At 39.5% G+C, this 23,269-nt stretch overlaps 1 long non-coding RNA gene across 1 annotated transcript in view; it reads left to right on the top strand.

Moving 5' to 3' along the window:
• Positions 1-23,269, top strand: part of LOC140737513 (uncharacterized) — a 49,485-nt gene that overhangs the window by 9,152 nt on the left and 17,064 nt on the right. The window contains exon 2 of the long non-coding RNA XR_012101180.1: positions 7,010-7,150. This is a non-coding gene — a long non-coding RNA (uncharacterized lncRNA). The remainder of the gene's footprint in view (positions 1-7,009; positions 7,151-23,269) is intronic.

Raw genomic sequence — 23,269 nt, forward strand, 5'->3', positions numbered from 1 at the left:
TTTGAAGTAGTCAGTCATTGGTTGTACTGAGCTCTTCGGGTCTGTGCGGGGAGCCAGAGAGCAGAGGTCTTCTAGGTTAATAGAGTACTGGTTAGAGTTCCTTGTGTTTTTCTCGAGCAACTCACTCTTTTTAGTGTGGTCTCCTGGTGCTTTCTGTATAAGCTTGCTAAGTTTGTTTTGATAGGCTTGGGATTTCCACGTTACTTGTGTTATTTAATTGGACACACCATTATCACTCATTCCCAAGTTCCTAGTTTTAGGAATGTTACGTCTTGAGGACGTCTTGAAGTCCAGGTTGCGTACCTGGACTTCCAGAAAGCTTTTGATAAAGTCCCACATAGGAGATTAATGGGCAAAATTAGGGCACATGGTATTGGGGGCAGAGTACTGACATGGATTGAAAATTGGCTGGCTGACAGGAAACAAAGAGTTGTGATTAACGGGTCCCTTTCAGAATGGTAGGCTGTGACCAGTGGGGTACCGCAAGGTTTGGTGCTGGGACCGCAGCTGTTTACAATATACATTAATGATTTAGATGAAGGGATTAAAAGTAACATTAGCAAATTTGCTGATGACACAAAGCTGGGTGGCAGTGTGAAATGTCAGGAGGATGTTATGAGAATGCAGGGTGACTTGGACAGGTTGGCAAATGTATGGCAGATGCAGTTTAATGTGGATAAATGTGAGGTTATCCACTTTGGTGGCAAGAACAGGAAGGCAGATTACTATCTAAATGGAGTTAAGTTAGGAAAAGGGGAAGTACAACGAGATCTAGATGTTCTTGTACATCAGTCAATGAAAGCAAGCATGCAGGTACAGCAGGCAGTGAAGAAAGCTAATGGCATGCTGGCTTTTATAACAAGAGGAATTGAGTATAGCAGTAAAGAGGTCCTTCTGCAGCTGTACAGGGCCCTGGTGAGACCCCACCTGGAGTATTGTGTGCAGTTTTGGTCTCCAGATTTGAGGAAGGACATTCTTGCTATTGAGGGAGTGCAGCGTAGGTTCACAAGGTTAATTCCCAAAATGGCGGGACTGTCATATGTTGAAAGATTGGAGCGACTGGGCTTGTATACATTGGAATTTAGAAGGATGAGAGAGGATCTAATTGAAACATATAAGATTATTAAGGGATTGGACATGCTGGAGGCAGGAAGCATGTTCCTGCTGATGGGTGAGTCCAGAACTAGAGGCCACAGTTTAAGAATAAGGGGTAGGCCATTTAGAACAGAGATGCGGAAAAACTTTTTCACCCAGAGAGTGGTGGATATGTGGAATGCTCTGCCCCAGAAGGCAGTGGAGGCCAAGTCTCTGGATGCATTCAAGAGAGAGTTAGATAGAGCTCTTATAGATAGTGGGGTCAAGGGATATGGGGAGAGGGCAGGAACAGGGTACTGATTGTGTATGATCAGTCATGATCACAGTGAATGGCGGTGCTGGCTAGAAGGGCCGAATGACCTACTCCTGCACCTACTGTCTATTGTCTATTGAGGTGTCGCTTGGCCGAGCCACCAATGTTCTGTTGGAATTCTCATGAATAAACTCTGCTTGGCGTCTTTACATCGGGGTCTGTCTTTCATCCATATTTGGGTTCTGACATTGCCAGTGCACATTGTAACAGGAGGACCCCACCAAGTAATAATGGATTCAGCAGAGTTTGAACAGTGGTGTTTTGACATCATTTGGCTTTGGGCGAGAATGTCAACTGTTCTCAAATCCATGTTCTGAGTTTCTTAAGTTTACGTTCCAAGTGTCCCTCATCTACATTCACTGAGTTTCTCAAGTAGACATTTTGGGTCTACATTCAGAGTGTCTCTAATTTACATTCTAAGTTTCTTAAGTCCGTTTTCTGAGCTTGTCTAGACTATTATCAAGGACTTTTTTCCTTGTCTCAAAGTTTTTGTCCGGTTTAGATATCCTGGGCATAGGCGACCCGATCTAAGTGACCTGGAGCTAAGGTACCCGGTCTAAGCATCCCAGGTCCTCTAGGTCATCAAGCTTCTCATGATTCCCCCTTCCATGGTCTTCTATCCTCTCCTATCAGATTCCTCCTTCTCCAGCCCTTTATCTCTTTCACCAATCAACTTCCCAGTTCTTTACTTCACCCCTCCCCTCTCCCGGTTTCACCTATCACCTGCCACCTTATACTTCTTCCTCCCCTTCCCCCACCTTACTCTGACATCTCACCTTCCTTTTCAGTCCTGATGAAGGGTCTCGGCCCAAAACAACAATTGTTTATTCTTTTCCATTGATTTTGCCTGACCTGCTGAGTTCCTTTAGCATTTTGTATGTGTTGCTTTGGATTTTCAGCATCTGCAGTTTTTTCATGTTTGGAAAATAGGCACATAACTTGTTTTTCATATTAAAGCTGTTGACTCCACTCAAATGTTGTGCCATCTGGAACTACTACAAAACTGATGGGCTAGACAGAAAATATACCCAACCTCTAAGCTCAGGGCACCTTGGAACACCCCTGGAAGGGCAAAATAAGAGGGAACGTGTACATGAAACGGTTAGAATATACAACCTGCAACCAACAGGAGTAGTGAATGAATATAGTTTGTATCCATTTGAGGGAAAGATAGAAAGGGAGATTTAGTAGTTTTTTTCTGCTTGAGGTGTTAGAGAGACATAGATGGAAGTTTGTGTCAAATAATGCTTAGTCCATTTTTGGCAAAAGGCTCTTTTGTCTGTTTTAAGTTCTTATTAACTTTATAAAATAAATGAAGTATAATTTAAATCATTAAAAATTAGTTAAATTGCCATAAAAGATTGCTGCCTCCTTCAATTCTGCTGTGTAGATGTAATAAGTATCATGGAATAGTTCATCAATGTTACAGAGAATCCGATCTGTATACCCATACAGTTGGTAGCACTTTAATCATGATCTCAGGTTGTAAATACATTATGTAACCCAGTTTAATTGCAGTTCCAACCCCTGTGAATTACATACTGAGAAGTATTATGCTGACATTTACTAGGTCCACAATATATACATTAGGTTAATGGCAGGATGTAATAGATCTCACTGCTGGTTTTTAATTGTCAAGCTATGTGCTGGAGTTTTCACTCTGGTTACCACGACCAACTGGATGAAATTCAAATCTGAGGTTCTTTAAACAAGCTTTGTACAAAATATCCTGTCCTGGTAAGTGCTGATACATACAGTGTCTCTTTTGAAACAAAAAATTACTTGAATATTTCCACCAAAATTATCGAACGTTAGGCACTTAAGTAACCATTTCCTCCCATTTTTCTAATAGTAAGTTGCTGTAAAAAGGTTAATTTATTAAGTTATGTGAAAGTAAACTTTGCCACAAATTGGCTTTAATTATTCTGCAGAAATTATCACTTAAGATTGCATTACTTTGATAAAGCTTCTGACAATAAATAGGTAATTGATATGAATCTGTACTCCAGGCATGAAGAATAACCCACTGAGAGCACATATCAAGAAATCAGAGCACATGCTACTCTTTCTGTGCACAAAGGGTGGAAAATCATCTGGAGTGTGCGCCTGAATTCTTCATTTAATGCTCCCGGCAGGGGAAGCTCTGTGCCAAGAGTACAAATTTGAAACGTGTTCCTTCACACTTTTCATTTGGGAAGTTTACTATTGCATTTTTTTCAGACTTTAGCCTGAGGGAACCATTTGAGATGGCAGCTTTTGATGAAATGTGTATCTGTAATTCTACTGATTAGAGTAGGAACCACCAATACAATGCATTTGGTGTAGAATGCATTTGAACATCCTATTGATCGCTTGTATCGTTCTTGGACCATCTCGAAGCTGTGGGCTCAGTCATATTGGGGATGAAGAGGTGGTTGAAGATTTGCTGCAACAGTTATAACACAAATGTGGAGCCTCCTTGCTGCAGTGTTCACTGACCCATGGTGTTAAGGCTGTTTTTCCCGCTCAAATAGATATTTTCCTATTTTTTGCTTCTTTGTTGCTTTCAAATTAACAACTGTTAGTTCTGTGGTTGGCTGCATTGTGAAACCAGACTGTAGTTTTCAAACATCTGCTTTTCTGTGCTTCATTCGCTACGGCAATTGGCTTCTAAGTAAGTGATTTAAGCAAGGACTGTGCTGGCTTTGGCTGTATGTTCCTGCCACTATTAATACAATACTGGAATCAGCAGGATGTGAGTGTAAGGCCTACTCGAAACTGTCCATTTCACCTAAACCACGCTCCTCATAAATTCAGGATTTTCTGCAGATGTTGGAAATCCAGAGCAACGTGCACAAAATGCTGGAGGAACTCAGTGGGTCAGGCAGCACCTATGGAGAGGAATAAATAGATGATGAATTGGGTCAGGACTCTGCATCAGGACTGAAAGGGAAGGGGGAATAATCCAGAAAAAGAAGGTGGCAAGTGATATGCGAAACCAAGTGAAGAGGAATTGAGTACCCGGTCCAGTTTTCTTAAGATAAGCAGAGTGATTGCCAATTCCCTTCTCTCTCTGTCAGTCATTGGGGGTGCACGGCCTCAACAGATAGAGGCAGAATATAGGCAACAGCTCTATGGATGTGGTTGTGTAGGTAAAAGAAAACAACATCTTTGGGATCGGTGAGTTGAACGTCGGCTGGTGGACTTGTAGATAAGATTAGCAAGATATCTGTTCACTTATGTACAAGGAAGGAAATGTTTACAATCTGAAGGTTGGCTACTTGCTCCTGTATTGTATGTTAAAAAAATGTTTCTCTAGTGAAAGGATAATATATATGGTGAAATATGTAATATTTTCAGCATTCAGTAAATGGTGCCACTGTGTGCCCCGATGACCCCAGAGGTCACACTGTTATTTAATTAGATCTTGAGAAGTAAAGGTTATCTCCAGATTGATGGAAAAATAAGTTTTTCTATTTTAGTGATTGGCAACTCTGTGCTCAAGGGATTAGGTAGGGAAGTATTGTAGTGATTGTGATTGGACAAGAGTTGAAAAAATAATCCATGTAATGTGAGTTCAGATTCCACCATGCCAGTATAATGACTTGAATTCAATTTTGTTTTTTAAATCTAAATAAAAGCATCATTAAAAGTGCCACATTGTTATAAACTGGTAAATGATTTACCGCTGTTTTTCAAGGATGAATGCTTGCTGCCCTGGCTTGACATACTTGTATCCCTACACCCATGACAACATGGTTGATTCTTAATTTTTTTTCTCAAAATTGGCCAAAAGAGGCACCGAGCTATATTAAAACAAGCAGTGATCCACAAACATGGTCTACCACTAGCTGCACAGAGAAAGCAGGGGAAAAACATAAATGATGGTCTTGTCAGTAATGATCAAATCCTCAACAGTATCATGCAAGCTAAAGGAAGCTTCAGGAACAATAAATTACGAATTATGGGATAAACTAAAGTTAGGCAAAACTTAATTTTATTTGACCGTGCTCAACTCCATGGAAAACTTTACTCTTGAAAAGTTAGTTTCCTTTTTAATCATTTGGAAATGTAGATATTTCCATTGTTTTTTATGAGGATATCGGGTGTGTGCACTCAAGTGGTCAATATATACTTCTAGCTGCAGTTTCTCAACAATTAGGTGGTCATCTTGTATGAAGGCATTTTATTAGTATATGCTTGTTATAAGAAATTCCATTTGTCTACATATTGGAAAAATAAAAGGTCCCAGTCCCTTGATTTAAATATATACATATATGCAACCCTCACATTGGGCTTGTATACAAACTTGGCTTGTTAGCTGACTCTTCTAACAGCCACGTGATGCAACGTTGTGAAGGCCACCTTTCATAAACATGTATGTCTAGGGTCAGTATGATTTGGAGTTCAAACGAATAGGAACGGCATGCTGTTCCAATTAAAGAAACTTTGATTTGATCAAATGATGTGTAAGCACTGCCCATACACAATTATGGGTCTGCAAGAAATAACAGATTGTGCACTCCGTAAAATTATAAAGAAAGTCAATTTCAGCTTTATCAAACAATTAATAGGAAAAAGAAAAGAAAATGGCCTATTGTAATTAAACCAGTCCAATGTGTGCATAACCGTTGGAGCTCATACTGGAGTATTTGGAGGTGTATCTCTTACTCATGTGGTGGACTCAGAGGCTGCTTCAAAGCACCCGCCACATTCCGAACTTCCCTCAATTTCCATCTCAAACACCCTGACTCTCCCTCAGGTGTACTGGCCCTTCCTCCCTGGAGACATTCGTCTGCACAAAGCACTTCTTGCAATGGGGACTCTCCTCCCAATGGCATTCTGCAGCATCTTCCCCTCTGTCCCACTCCATCGTTCCCACCAAACAACCCCACACCTGTCTAACGCCCTTCAGAAAACTCTTCCCCACAGCTCTCTAGAACCTTCTGTCATATCCCACAATCCTGATTGACTGACTAACATTCCTAAGTTGGACAATATGGGTCCTTATCTTAGCCAAAGCCAAAACTCACTTTCCAGCACGGCACACTGCTTTTACAGAAAACTACTAATATAAGCTACCTCACAGCATAGTTGTAGAAATCTTAACCAGCACATTACGCTCTTCCCCCTCCAAAAATAGTCATGTCCTCATGACTTTGGAACTTATTAAACCATTATTATTAACACAGTATTCAAATTAGCTTCATGATTTCAGGACTCCCAATTCAATTGTAAAGGGAAGTAACATCTCACCATTGGGAAGGACGCAACACTCTGTCTCCCCAGTGCATCATATGCCATCCTATCAGAGGGGCAGGAGGGGTTTTGTTTCCTTACTCTCTGAGATCTTCTTATCTCATCATCAACTTCTTCAGCCTCAGGCACTTCTTGTGACCTTTCCAATAGCTCATCACTGAAAGCTTCCTTTATTTTAAGCAGGTGCTGCCGAACGTCTTCAACCTCTACTGGTGCTAACCAGTAAAACCTCTCAAAAAGGTATGTCCTCTGTCACTCTAGTGTGGCAATCACTCTTGGAACAGCTAGCATCAAACTCATCAGTAGGAAAGCCGTCTTCGCGTTCCAACCTCTTCTCAGTTAATCTCCTTTTCCATTTCTCAGGTATCAATGAATTATCAAAGTTGAATGCTTTCGATGTCAACTTCCTCAATCCAGGCGACTGTTTCTCTTTTGTTTTCCCCCGGAAGACTGAACACTACCGTCACAGGAAAAAGATGGGCAATCAGCATTTCACGTCTGAAGGTAACATCTCTTCCTCAGGTGTTCCTGACAATCACTGTCATCCTGTTTGCATAGACAGGCAAAGATTTCTGCAGTCTAGGTCTCACCAGCACTCCTGTAGGTAAGCATGACTATTCTTCCTGATTGTCAGGAGAATCCCTCTGGACGGCTGAGGCATTGGGCATTCTGGCAAATGTTGGGGTTCTTGTCACTCTAGCTACTCCTCCTGGACGTAACAGGACAAGTTTAGAATGGGTGTACCACACAGCTCCTTGTTTCTGTTCATTACCCTGCATAGGAAGAACTTGCACCTTCTCAAAAGCAGCTCTGAGCACCGGGTGAATGGACAAGGTTTTCAAAAAGTTTTCTCTATCTCCATTTGTTCCCACAAGAATGGAAGCTTCACCCTTTTCAATCGCATCTGGGTAGACCAACATTGGTGTGTCAATAGTTTCAGTTACTCCAAAATCTGTTTTCAAAAACTTCATTTTCCATGACAAGTAACCATCTTACTGGTACTCATCAGTATTAGGCCCCCAACTCTCAACGGCACTGAGTGGTGTCAACGTTACATCAGCAAATACCATTTGTAAAAGGATCTATAAAGCAGAGCTTCTCTCCTTTCTCCTGGAATGTGTGCCTAAACTTCATCCTAAGAATGGCTGCAGTTTCAACAATGCCAAAAGCATCTTCCTGAGCTTGGAAGTCATTAGCTGATGTGGCTAATGGGTTTTCTGCCTTTGCAAACCTCACCATATCAGTTGCCAGACCCTTTATATTCTCCACTGGTCTCTGTTTTTCCATATCATCTGAGCACTGACACTCATCCGTTAACTAAGATATCTGCTCCGTTCAAGCCTCATATTCTTCTTCCCCCATCAGGTGTGGGGTTGCCGCCAGAGAACACTCCCAGCCCATGGTAACTTAGGTATTTATAAACCAGTGATGTACAGTGCCTATAAAAAGTATTCACACCCCTTAGAAGTTTTTTATGTTTTATTGTTTTACAACATTGAATCACAGTCGATTTAATTTGACTTATTTTGACAATGATCAACAGAAAAAGACTCTTTTGTGTTGAAGTGAAAACAGATCTCTACAAAGTGATCTAAATTAATTACAAAGATAAAACATAAAATAATCGATTGCATAAGGATTCGCCCCCTTCAATTCAGTATTTAGTAGACGTACCTTTGCCAGTAATTACAGCCTTGAGTCTGTGTAGATTGGTCTCTATTATCTTTGCATCTGGGCGCTGCAATTTTTCCCCATTCTTCTTTACAAAGCCGCTCAAGATCTGTCAGATTGCATGGGGATCATGAGTAATTAGCCCTTTTCAAGTCCACAGATTCTCAATTGGATTGAGTTCTGGGCTCTGACTTGGCCACTCCAGGGCATCAAGTCTGTTGTTTTTAAGCCACTCCTGTGTAGCTTTGGCTTTATGGTTGGGTTATTGCCTTGCTGAAAAACAAATCTGCTTCGAAGTTGCAGTTCTCTTGCAGACTGCATTATATTTTTCTCCATGTTTTCCCTGTATTTTGCTGCATTCATTTTACCTTCTCCCTTCATGAGCCCTCCAGAGCCTGCTGCAATGAAGCACCCCCACAACGTGATGCAGCACCACCATGCTTCATGGTAGAGACGATGTGCTTTTGATGATGTGTGGAGTTTCGCTTATGCCAAACATAGCGTTCAGTCTGATGGCCAAAAAACTCAAGTTTGTTTTCATCAGCTGACTTCAGAGTCTCCCACATACCTCTGGCAAACTCTAGCTGAGATTTCATGTAAATTCTTTTCAACAGTGGCTCTCTTTTTGCTACTCTCCCAGAAAGCTGCAACTGGTGATGCACCCAGTCTCTCCCATCTCAGCCACTGAAGCTTGTAATTCCTCCAGAGCAGTCATAAGTCTCCTGGCAGCCTCACTCACTAGTCCCCTTCTTGCATGATCACACAGTTATTGAGGACGACCTGCTCTAGGCAGATCTACAGCTGTGCCATACTCTTTCAATTTCTTGATGATTGACTAACTGTACTCTAAGGGATATTCAGTGACTCGGAAATTTTCTTGCATCCATCTCCTGACTTGTGCTTTTTAATAACCTTTCCACAGAGTTGCTTGGAGTGTTCTTTTGTCTCCATGGTGTAGTTTTTACCAGGATACTGACTCACCAGCAGTTGGACCTTCCAGCTACAGGTGTATTTTTACTACAAGCTATTGAAACACCTTGACTGCACACAGGTCTCAAAATACAGATCTCTATTTAAATAATTATGCAGTTTCTAAAACCAGTGATGATTTGGTGTGTTGCATCAAAGGGGGCAAATGCTTATGCAAGCAATTATTTCATGTTTTATATTTGCAATTAATGTAGATCACTTTGTAGAGATCTGTTTTCACTGTGACACAATAGGGTCTTTTTTGTTGATCAGTGTAAAACAAAATAAATCCACTCGGATTCAACAGTGTAGAACAATAAAACATGAAAACCTCCAAGGCAGGGTGAATATTTTTTACAGGGACTGTACTAGCCAATACCAGCTCAGAGTTCCTGTCAACTACTGAAGCTCCCAGTAGACTTTTCACATCAGACAACCCTTTACAGAAATGGGAACAACTTGTCTTTAAAGTCTTTGTCAAGAGGAATCTTCCCCACTTCTCTAAAAATATGGACTGTCTATGGCCCTGCCTCTACTGGGTCTCCCACTCTATCAGGCAGCAGAAATTCAGTTATATTATTGCTATTCTGAACTAACACTACATCCTTACCAGCTAATTGGTGAAAATGCCATTCAATCAGTTTAACTTTACCAGCAACTTCACAGAACTCAGCACTCTAAATAACAGCTCATTGGGACTTCAAATATCAACCCTGCTCAGAACACAAACATTATTTGTGTAAACCTCTTTAAATCACACCAAACTGTAATCCCTGTGTCGTCCATAATAGAGTACTTTTAGAATTTTCCCCAACACTACTTTAAACACAGCCTTAAACACCCAGACCACTTAATTAACTCTAAAGCAGTGGTCACGCAGCATTTGAAATCCCAGACGATGATCCCCACAAATATAACCCTTCACTGGGCTCTATACATGCTCTATACAAACTCAGCTCGTTAGCTGACTCTGCAAACAGCTACGTGACCCAGCAGTGAGGAGGCCACCTTTCATAAACGTATATGTCTAGAGTTCGTCCAAACAGATGAACTTGTTAGGTGTTTCTAGAAAGCATTCCTGACACAATATGTACACAGGCCAGCTAGAGGAAAGATCATACTGGATCTTATACTAGACAATGAACCTGGTCAAGTGACAGATCTCTTGGTGCATGAGCATTTGGAAATCAATGACTACAACTCCTTGATCTGTATCATACCATTGGACAGGGACAGGAGCAGACAGTTTGGGAAAGTATTTAATTGGGGGAGGGGGTGATGCTATTAAGCAAAAACTTTTGAATGTAAAGTAGGAATGGATATACTCAGAGAAATGCACATTGAGACTGGGAAAGGATTGTAGGGTGAGAGAACAATGGTTGACAAGAAATGTAGAATTTCTAGTCAAGAAGGAACGAAGAAGCAAGTTTAAAGTTTAGGAAGCAAGGATCAGATACAACTCCAGAGAGTTACTAGGTAGCCAGTAGGAAGTTGAAGAATGAACTTAGGAACACTAGAAGGGAATATGAGAAGGTCTTGGTGTGTAGGATTAAGGAAAACCTAAGGCATTCTACACATATGTGAAGAACAGGAGGATAACTCAAGTTGAGGGTAGGACTGATCAAGGATAAAAGAGAACCACATGCCTGGAATCAGAGGAGATAGGGAGGATATTAATGAATACTTTGCTTCCATACTCACTAGTGAAAGGGACCTAGGCGAGTGTGATGTCAGCATAGAACAGACTGATTGCTGGGGCATGTTGATATTAAGAAAGATAATTAGGGACAAGAAGGGTTATACCAAAGGTTATCACAGGAAATGGGGGAAGAGATTGCTGCTACTTTGGCAATGATCTTTGGCCACAGGAGTAGTGCAAGAAGATTGGATGATGGCAAAAGTTATTCCATTGTTCAAGGAAGGTAATAGGAATAACTAGGAATTATAGACCTGTGAGCCTTACATCAGTGGTGAACAAGTTGATGGCAAGGATTCTCAAAGACAGGATTTACAAATATTTGGAGAAGTGCAGTCTGATTATGAATAGTCAACATGGCTTTGTTTGGGGCAAGCTTTGCCTCATGAGCTTGACTGAATTATTTGAGGAAGTGACAAAACAAATTGATGGAGGCAGAGCAGAGGGTACAGTGTATGGATTTCAGTAGGCATTTGTCAAGGTTCTCCATTTGTCTCCATGGTTCTCCATTTGTCAAGGTTCTCCATTGGTAGGCCAGAAAGTCAGTGTTATGTTACTTCTGTTTAAACATACTGTGGGTTAACAACAAAGAATCATACTCAGGAAGAATTAGAGAACTTTTATTTACAGTAATAAACAAACACGTCTAACCCGGCCATGTGCTGGAACATTCTGGCAATCCCGCGCATGCTCAGTGCTCTGTCCAATCAAGTGCTGGCACATCATTGCACGTAATATCGCCACAGTCAGGAGGAATGGAATCCATGGAAACCTGGCTGATGAGTTCAGAACTGGCTCACCCACAGAAGGCAGAGAGTAGTTGTAGATGGAGTATATTCTGCCTGGAGTTTGGTGTATATATAAATGACTTAGCTGAGGAAGTGGAAACGCGGGTTAGAAATTTTACAGATGCCATAAAGGTTGCTGTTGTTGTGGATAGTGTAGAAGGCTGTTGCAGATAACAACAGGACATTGATATGATGAAGTGGCAGATGGAGTTTCATCAGGAAGTGTGAAGTGATTCACTTTGGAAGGTTGAGCTTGAAGTCTGAATACAGGGTTCATGACAGGATTCTTAGTAGTGTAGAGGAACAGAAGGATTTTGGTATCCACATCCGTATTTTCCACAGAGTTGGAGTACAAGTTAAGAGGGTAATTAGGAAGGTGTATGGTGTGTTAATTATTTGGGTGATTGAGTTCAAGAACCATGAGGTAATGTTGCAGATCAATAAAACATTGGTTAAACCACACTAGGAATATTGTATTCAGTTCTGGTCATTTCTTTATTGGAGGAATGTGGAAGCTTTAGAAAGGATGCAGAAAAGATTTACCAGGATGCTGCCTGAATTAGAGAGTGTGTCTAATGGGGTTTTTCTAGGGTTTTTTCCTTTTAAATGGAGGATGAGAGGTGACTTGATAACCAGCCAGCTTCTTTTTCCCAGGATGGAAATAACTAATATGATGGGGCATAATGTGTTAAGAGGAATGAATAGCAGGGACTGTCAGAGGTAGGTATTTTACACTGAGAGAGATAGGTGTGTGGAACACACTGCCAGAGATAGTTGTAGAGGCAGATACAGATAGGGACATTTGGGCACATGAGTGAAAGAAAAATGGAGGACTATGTGAGAGGGAAGGGCTATTTTGATCTTAGAGAAGGTTAAAAGGTCGGCACAACATTATGGGCCAAAGGGCTGGTACTGTACTGTCCTGTTCTATATTACAAAGGTTTCAAAGGTACATTTAATGTTAGAGAAATGTATACAATATACATCCTGAAATACTTTTTCTTAGCAACCATCCATGAAAATAGAGGAGTGCCCCCAAAGAATGAATGACAGTTAACTGTTAGAAACCCAAAGTGGCCCCCAGATCCCCTCTGTCCCGTGTGTAAGTGGCAGCAAGCAACAATCCCCCTCCCCCACCGGCAAAAAAAAAACATCGGTACCCACCACCGAGCACTCAAGCATGAGCCAAGCAACAGCAAAGACACAGACTTGCAGTTTCCCGAAAGACTACTTGTTCACCCAGCATTCGACATGCCACAGGCTCTCTTTCTCCCTAATAAGGAAGAAAGAGGTGTCTCCGTTTTACAGTGAGAGGAGAGATATAACAAACAACATGCTGGTTTACAATCTTAAAAGCCTGTTGTGTCGCTTTTTTCGAGCTCTGTGCCCAAAGGTCTTGGGTCTGTGGGCACATAGCCTTAGATCTTCCACCTCCCATGACACACCAATCTCCTGCCCGGACACCAACTTCAATCCGCCATTCTCCAGAGCCACGAGATCTCGGCCCTCCAAAGGCACGCTGAGCTCTTAGGCCGAGCCCTCGGCATGCTGAATAACGGCCAGTTATTAAACTCCAAGAGTGAGTCCCATTCCCACAAAGAACCACAGTCAGCGTGTATGTCCTTACGTGCTACTGATTTTGTCTTTGACTCAAATTTTATTTATCAATTATCTGACCTCCACTCTGTAGCCATTTTGTTAGGTTATTTTTATTACAGTAGTAGATTGTGAGCATTATTCTGTCAAAAGACAAGCTAGGCCACTACTTCCTATCAAGTTGTTTGACAGACATATTAAGCTTATATTCAGTTGCGCACGAACACTGAATATGTTGAATAACAAATTATGACAATGAATACATATTTTGTGGACTTGTCCTTGGAGATGGAATATTCATGTTCCTTTTTAAATGAGAGCAGCAGATGGCATAATAAAGCAGATTTGATATGGATCATTGATGGGCTGTGAACACATTAACAATTAAGGAATATTCTCTGGTGCACTCCTTGACTGGAGACCTCAGTATGTTCAAAAAGGAAGGAAGTTTGGAGACGAGGTGATAGCTACCAGACATGCAGGTATTGGGGAATGGACTTTGAAGAGAAGGGTGATTAAAATGGGTAAAGGAGCAGGAGATTGTGATCTCCGAGAAGAGTGAACGATGAACTATAATAACTGACATGCAAGTCAAGAGAAGGATGTCAGTGATTAGTACATGTATTGCTGACAGAACTCTGAGTCGATAATATGGAAAATAAATTGCAAATTTTTTCCCTTATTTTATGATTGTTTAGTTCCTTTTTTAATTTTAATAATCATCCATGTCATTGAAGTACTAATAAGGATAGCTTGTGACACTCACGTATTGAAGTGCTTATGATTTCTCCTCAAATAGTAATTAGACAATTTATTCCACCTCTGTTATTTCTCAAAATAGTTAAATCAGTTATGATAATAAATCATGACCTATAAACACCCACCATTTGTAAACTGAGAGGCGTGGGTATAAGACTGATCAGAAATTTGCTTTGTGACTCAATGACCTGACTTCAAGTCTGGACGATCTCCTTGTGACCATACGATTTTCAAAGGGTGCTCTGGTTTCCTCCCATATCCCAATGATGTCAACTTTGGTAGGTTCAGTGGCCACTCCAAGTTGACTCTAATGTGTCAGTGAGTGGTGCAATATGGAGGGAGCTGATGGCAGAGTAAAATGGAATTGTTGTAGAACTTTTGTTGATTGATGTTTGACAGTCATAGGGTTGACGGGCATAGTTCCTTATTATAAGACTGTAATTTCAATGAATTGAGACTTGTAAAGTAGGAAAATTTAAAAATTTTATATTTTACAAATCCAAATTATCTGAGGTGAAAGTGGTAGAAAGTCAGCCCAATATGCAGAACGCATGCCATCTGCTGTGGGCCTGATGGAGTTCTTTGTATCCATATCCATCCATAGGCAATCAAACCAGGAGAGCATCTCATGAAATTGTAAACTTCATTTTTAATGCAGAGGGAGCAAGGAAAGCAAACAAAAATAAAACAATGCTTCTTTGACAGGATGAAAGGGAGGAGATATTAAATGGAAATATTTTTGATATAAGTGCAAAATGGTGTGGTAGTGATTGAATAGGTTCTGAGGAACAGAAAATGAGAATAGTAGAAACAAAATCCAAAATGTTTTGAATTCATTGTTGGTTGAAAAATAGTTGAATGATAAGATGTTGGTCATTGAGTTTACAAAGTTAAGTATGGCCCAGTTGGTGGAAATTTTAAGAACATAAGAAATAGGAGCAGGAGTCGGCTATTTGATCCATTGAGCCTGCTCCGCCATTCAATATGATCATGGCTAATCTGGCCATGGATTCATCTCCACTTACCTGCCTTTTCCTCATAACCCTTAATTTCCCTACTATGCAAACATCTATCCAACCTTGTCTGAAATTTATTTATTGAGGTAGCCTTCACTGCTTCATTGGGCAGTAAATGCAATGACCAAAATTGAATCAATGAAAGACCATGACTGCTTTGTTGGGCAGAGAACTCCACAGATTCACCACTCTCTGGGAAAAGCAGTTCCTCCTCATCTCCATCCTTAATCCACTCCCCTGAATCTTGAAATTATGTCCCCTAGTTTTAGTCTACTTTTAAATCAGGAATCTAGGATTTATGTCTCAGTCTGCAGGAAGTCCACGTAGACTGGTACTGAAGTGAAGTAGTGTGGAAGTGTTGCATTGTTGGAGCTGTTGTCTTTCAGTGAGGACAGTAAGTTGAAGCACTATCTACTCTCTCACATGGAATTAAAATGTTGCAGAGCTCCAAGGCAAGGAGAAAGTGAGCTGACCTGTGCTCAGGCCAAAACAGATCCCAAATTAGCATTAATTGTGTGTTCAGCTTCCCACATTACCACAGTGATAAAACATTAAATGCATTTCATTCTATGCAAAGTAATTTAGAACACCCAGATTTTTGTTATATACTCACGGGCTACTTTATTAGGTACAAATGTACACCTGCTCATTAATTCAAATATCAAATCAGACAATCATGTGGCAGCAACTCAATGCATAAAAGCATGCACACTACGGTTAAAAAGCTCAGTTGTTGTTCACATCAACCATCAGAATGGGAAGAAATGTGATCTAAGTGATTTTGACCATGGAATTATTGTTGGTGCCAGATAAGGTTGTTTAAGTATCTCAGAAACTGCTGATCTCCTGGGAATTTCACATACAACAGTCTCTAGAGTTTACAGAGAATGGTGTGGCAAACAAAAAAAGGATGCAGTGAGTGGAGGTTCTGCGGACAAAAATGCCTTCTTAATGAGAGTGGTCAGAGGAGAATGGTTCAAGCTGAAAGGAAGGGGGCAATAACTCAAATAACCACACATTACAATGTTGGTGTGCGGAAGAGCATCTCTGAGTGCACAACACATCAAACCTTGTAGTGGAGGGGCTGTAGCAGCAGAAGACCGCGAGCATACGCTCAGTAGCCACTCTTTTAATGTCAGGAGGCAAGAAATAAAGTGGCTACTGAGTGTATATAGTCATCTTAATTCAGTCCATCTTAAAACGCATTTGATGTTTAATGTTTTGCAACTTTGATGAAAATTCAGTGATCTGAAGCATGGGCCTCTATGCTAGGGGTAGCATAGCACCATGCACCTCTACTTACTCTTTCTGATTCCAGTGACCCTGGTTTGCATCCCCTAAGTATCATCTACTATAACAACACGTTGAAGAACTCCTGCTCTGGAAACCTCTCTTTAAGCTTTAAAAGCCAGAAATGTCCCTCAGCCAGCTTTAATGCCTTTCAAAGCTGTTCAGAAACATTTAAACGCAGCTGTAGAAAAAATAACAGAATAAAAGAAAGCTGATATTATTTAACAAATAATTAATTTAGCTAAAAATCTAATTAATTACATGGTAACAGACCAATTTTAGAAAGGACTCACCCCATCATATTTTTTCGCATCTACTTGCCTACAATCCTCACAAAATCAATAGAGTATTTTTCTTCTTCACTTTTGTGTATAAATTATGTGTGTTTTATGTTCTATGTGTTGGTATCTGAATCTACATGCCTGTGATGCTGCTGCAAGCAAGTTTTTCACTGTACCAGCACTTGTGCATATGTCAATAATCTTGAGTTAAATCATCTTGTCAGTTCTAACCTGGAGCAGGATCTGAGAGTGGATGCCTCAGCTGAGGAACTAGAGTAAGTCTGACCACCACTACTGAAGCCAATGGGGCGAGTGTTAATGGAGAGTCTTACTCTTAACATCCAGTTTCATTTCGTAATTTTGTGACTTCCACATCTGACAACATGAATGTGGATGACTTGAATTTCCTGCTAGAGAAAATGTTAAATCCTAAGTGTTCCATTCAGCAAAAGCAGCAATGAAAAGCAAATTCTGTGTCAGTTCCTCAACCTTTCTCCACAGATGTTGAATTTCTTTTTCTTTTTGATTTCCAGTATATTCAGCATTTGATTTTTCTACTCATCTGTTTCCTCAGATTTTTTTGTCCTATTTTGCTCTGTTTCCTGGTGTAAGTGTGATCCAAGGTCAGTGCCCTTGTGGACCATCAAGAATTTTGCATTTATGGTTTTACATTTTTGACAAAGTGTTCCTGCCAACATCTCATATTATAGATCTGAGGAAGTAGATCAGTGATCTGCACAGTATTTTCTCTCCATTAAAATTAATGGGAAGAGATCCTGCAGGATTTACTGACATTGTATTCCTGATATGTACATTTGGCATGCAAAGCTTCAGAGGTTATGTGCAGTCCCTTTGGCATCTCTGCATATCAGTTTTATTGTAGAAATTATACAGTTACACGTAGGCATATGACACAGAAAAGCTATTTGTTTCATTAAGTGCAATGGAGGAATACTATTCAAACTTGAAGGTGGAGTCACTTCTCAACTTCGTCAGAGTTGTATAAACACGTATACCTGTGGGACACATACATAAAAAGAACCCTCTGTTTCGAGGTCAATAATTAGGCAAGCATAAAGTATGTTTCAGGTGAGACCCCTCATAAGAATTATCGGTCCATCTTTAGCAAGAGAAATTTGGGAAAAAGTTATCAATGTTTTCTCTCATAACTACCAGGAATTCCAGGATTTCTGCAGATATTTGTGTAAGTGCATAAATTTTGAAGTTTGTTGCCAGTGATTTCCTGCTGCTAAGCCGGCAGCCCTCTAATACTGGACTCTTCAGTGATCATTATGGCAAAGGGAGGATGCAGAGCCATCCCAGCGTTTGCAAAGAGGAACCTGCACAAAGGCTCTGCCTCAGGTTGGTTCCAGTACAGGGAATGTTTCTCATTTATTTCAACGATGGGAAATGACTGTGAGAGACTATTTTAAGTAAGACCTATTATAGAATTTCAAATGAGAGTCATGAACTACTGTAATAAAAAGTATTCTCAACTGTTTTAGTTTTCTAAAAATATATACTATAAAGAATTTATGATTTTTAAAGATTGTATAGAGTTTTAGACTTAAATTTAAATAGTTTTTAATAGCCATAGATGGCTCCTGAAGGATTCTCAGCATCTAAAGTATTAGCCTGGAATTTATAGCTAGCAATGGACACTGAAATTAAATTTCTGTTAATACTGGTGAAGTCATGGACAGCAACAGCATTCCACAACATACAGAGCATGTGATGTTGAGGAGGATGGAATTTGGGGGTGGAGAGGGGAGCACCCACTAAATAACTGGAAAAGTCTTTGTTAACTATGTAGGCGACTTTAAAGCAAATCCAGGGAGTGAAAACTGTTGTAAATAGCTTCTAATATTCTTAATGCAATTCAATTAAAGACATTTAGAGATAATTAACTATTTAGTTAAAGTAGATAGAAACAAAAAATACAAAATAATTAAGAGTTTAAATAAATTTGAAAAATTATAACAACATAGTAGCAATAATGTTATCCTCAATCCCACACAGTTTCTTCCGTTAACTGAAATCACCGTGCCAGATAAACCTGAATGTAAGTGTGTGAGCAGATTCTGAATTTTAAATGATAGGGAGATCACCATATTTGTACTGCAGTTTGGACCTCATTCCTGAAAATACATTGCAAAATAGTTGATGATGATTTTGTAACTTATGCAATTAAATGGAGATCCCTAAATTGCTATCAGTTCAGAATTTGTTGAGAATTTGTGGAATAATCTTTGCCATATTTGATGAAGTATTGTGAACTGCTTAGCTGTGAAACAAAGCTTTTGTGGTGGACCTTCTTCTGGATACTATTGCATAACTCCATTATGGTACAGAAGACTATTACTGTTGAAGATATTGAGATCAGTTGGCTATCTCCCATTGTTTCACAATGGGAAAATCAGGTAATGAAGGGCAGGAAACTCATTGTTGACTTCAAATCTTGCCCCATTAAGATGTAATGGGGAACTTGAAACAAAAAAAAACAAGACTGAGTCAAAAGCACAGAATTAATGATGAGCAATTTTTATCACTGCCAATCTGGAAGAAAGCTCTCCACAAAGTTTCAGTAAGCCCAGAAGAGTGAACTGCTTCGTTTTCAGCATTCGCTGTTGTCAGCCAGCAGCCCAAAGAGCTGTGACATCAATCTGGTCAAGCAGCCAATTACATTAACAATTCTCCCAGACAGCAAACCTGGAGGAGGCTTCAATCAATACAGCCTGCAGAGGAAAGCTAAATCATTAATTACAACTTTGGAGTTTCTGTGTTAACCTTCACATGCACAGAAGTCTCAAAAGTACCACTTCACCCAATCTGCAAACACCCATAAATTTCAGCCTAATTAAACCATAAAATCCAGGTCAGTGAACTTGGATTGAAAAATCATGAATTGGCTACTTTTGCTAGCTAATAGGTAGAAGACAATCCTGCTGAAAAATCTCTGAACTAGTACTTTGAGTCTGTCCTTTTCACAACTCATCCATCTGATATTCTGATACAACCAGTATTTAAGTTTTTCTCACATTCCAGAATTTTTCATGTTTGGAAATATTGTTTGAGACTATTACAGTTTAATTGAGTTTCTCATGGATAGTTCTATACTAAAAAGGAGAAAGAAAGTGCAGAAGTTTTCCGTTTCAATCTGTAAAGGGGAAGCTGAGATATTTTTTCATTTCTTTTTAAAAAATTGTCAGTTGTTTAATCTTCTGCTCTATATATTTAATTGCCTGCAAACAAACAAAGCTTAGAGAAAAAATGACCCAGCTAGGCAGCACATAGCTCCACAAATGATAAATTAGAGGCCACCATTTTTATCCAGTCTTTTTATTTATTAAACTCATTTACAGAAGGGGAAGAGATCATGCAAGTTCATACACATCCTCCACTGATTGTAAATTGTGGAGTCCAGCTATAGAACTCTTCAATTTATCACAATGCATTAATTTTCAATGGGACGTTTTTATGAAGCAAATTTGTTTTGTGAAATATTCTTGGTGAATTCCAATTTATCAAAATGCAGGATGCCAGTACTGAGAAATGGAAAGATAACTTTTCACCCATGTGACCTAATATCTTCATCTATTCTACCTTCCTCTGCCACTTAACCCCATTTTCTAGGTTTTCCTTGATACTTTGTATTTACCATATCAACTCACTTTAATGAAGCAGTCAAGTTTTGAACTGCAAAGCTACCCCATAATAAGTCATCAATAGCGTATGTATATATTTCTTCATTCATTTTGAGGATGTATAGGAGTATTTCAGTTAGAAAGAACAACATATATGTATATTGTAAACACAAGTGATTCATTAGATGTTGGGATTCTTGAGGAGCACACACAACATGCTGGAGCAGTTCAGCATGTTAAGTAGCATCTAAGCAGAGGAATAAATAGTTGATGTATTGGGCCGAGGCCCTTCATTAGGGCATACACTGTACATCGTAACTCCTGTCATTAATCCTTCTACTTGAATTCCAGAACTACAGTAAAGTGCAAAAGTTTTAGGCACATATACAGCATATAGTAAAGGTGTCTAAGACTTTTGCACAGTACTGTAGTAATTTTATGTTTTACACAGTACTGCAAAAAAAAAACAAATTTTATGTCATATGAGAGTGGTAAGAAACCTTAATCTGATATGGGTCTCTATTGTGGATTGAGAATAGTCAGAGGACAGGGAGAGTGGAATCATTGTTGGGAAAAGGGGAAGGGAGAGGCAAGGGATTGGGAAGCACAAAAGAGACATTTTGTAATGATTAATAAACCAATTGTTTGGAATCAAAGGACACTTTCTGTGCCTCAGGGCTGTGTGTGACTACACCCACACCAACCCCACCGCTAGCACCCCGTCTCTGCCACCCTGTCCCACACACCTTCCATAGCAATCCACCCTCACCACTCCCAACACCTTTTGCTCTCACCTGAGAGACAACCATGCTCTCTACTCCACATTGACAATAGAGTACTATGCAAAAGTCTTAGGCGCCCTACCTCTATGTTTATGCCTAAGATTTTAGCACAGTACTGTATACTTTACCATTGCCCACTAGCAGTAGTGCTAATTTGTGAAAAGTGAAAGGAAAGATTGAACCTACTCCTCCGGATAGAACTCAAATTTTGATCTCAGAGATGCATACTAGTATGCAAGATGGTTCTAAAACAAAAACTCTAATAATATTCCATAACTATTCAACTAACATTTCCTCTTCATGCTATTTGACAAAAAAAATTTCCAGTACTTGAATATTATTGGAAAATTAACTCAGCACTTCAATGTTTAAAGCATGATTATCACAAAGTACAAACTTGGAAAAATCACCATGTTACCATTTTATTGATGCACATGATGTTATAGACTATATTTTAGTAATTTAATTGTGCTTTAAATGCTCCAGATAGCCAACCATTTAATTAAGCTTTACAGATAGAGGAAATTTGGAAATTTGTTTTTTGAAAATTGAAATATTGGATATTTTGATCAAACTGATTTTGAAATATGAAAAGTAGAAAATAGTGATGAATTTTAAGTTACTGAAATAGCAGTGACAATATTTCTTTATGCAAAAATCCAAAACTATGAAAGCTATGCCAATAATAATTTAAAATGTCTATAATGTTAAAAACTAAAAATCTTTGCAGAACTATTAAGAGCAGTTGCTGGGAATATATCTGTTAACTTGTTTGAGATCAAATTATCATCTCATCAGAAATTATTTATTGTGTTTCCATAAACTTGCAGTTATTTTGCCAACCCAAGTATTTGCTCAGAAAATTAAATTTGAAAAGTAACTGTGAATGTTATCTTTCTTGTCGGCTAAGACTGACTGCAGAATGGGGACACAAGGGTGAGTGAGATGTCCATAGAGGAATGCTACCGACTGTCACATTCCAGGCTGCAGGAGTACATGCTGAGGGATGCACCAAAGCTTGGTGCAGCTAATGCAAAGGCTCTGTGGCAAGGAGCGCTGAGTTCAGGACCCACTACTGTTCATCGAGGATCTCAGTCCGTTACGAAGCCATTCAAACTATGAAGATATGTTTCCTTACAGGGGACCACATGAGTGACAATGGTACTATGATTAAAAAAGTGTTAACGCTACTGATTAAATTGACCAAACATAGCTGGACAAGCAAACTTCTCCCATACTTTCTGTGCTGTAGTGTGCTATGACTCTATGACTCAGCAACTGATCTGAGAAATAAAACAATCATCATGTACAGAGCAAGTAATCGTGATTTATCATTCATGCCTACTCCACATACATAGCAAACCCTTCAACTGGAAAATCTCCATTGTTCTTTATTATGCATTCATGATGGAATCACACAACTGCAGTGAAGAATGAGAGATGTGATAAATACAGAAAAATTGAATGGTGCTGAACATGATTAGAATATCGGTATCGGATCCAGATCGTTGTTTTTATTGTGTTTTCCTTGTAGTTTTAGCTTCCTTTACACTTGCATTTGTGCTTGTATAATCAGCTTTTGATAACTTGTAGTATATTTGGTTCCATTCTTCTGTAAGTTTTTTGCAATGTTGGTGAGTGATTTGGTCAGTACCTGTTAACTTGTTTCTTATCTCATCCATTCAGACCAGTTTACAGCATGTGTTCAGGTTAAGTTACGTTACGTTTCTTTATTTGCCTTGCTGGCTAGTACAAGCTAACACCGTCTGACCTTTACTTGTCTTGCTTGTTCCATGGGTTTCCTTCAGGTATCCTGGTTTCCTTCCAGATACCAAAGATGTATGGGTTAGTAGATCTAGTCGAGAGTCACATGGGTGCAATTGGGTGTTGCCGTATTGTATCTCGAAATAAAATTGTTTAAATAAGGATGAGTTACAGATTGTGTAACAGCTCTTCTGAGTACCTCTACATAGATGTGTAAGTATTTTTTTGGCTGCTAGTCTCACATACTAAGAATATATTTTATCAATTAATTTGGATACCTGAGGTGAATGAACTCATTGAAAGTCAAGGAATGACCAGATCAGGAAGTCTGATATAAAAATACAAAATCCCTGGAAGCACTTAGCAG

This window comes from Hemitrygon akajei, chromosome 13 (assembly GCF_048418815.1).
Source record: "Hemitrygon akajei chromosome 13, sHemAka1.3, whole genome shotgun sequence".
Taxonomy (NCBI): Eukaryota; Metazoa; Chordata; class Chondrichthyes; order Myliobatiformes; family Dasyatidae; genus Hemitrygon; species Hemitrygon akajei.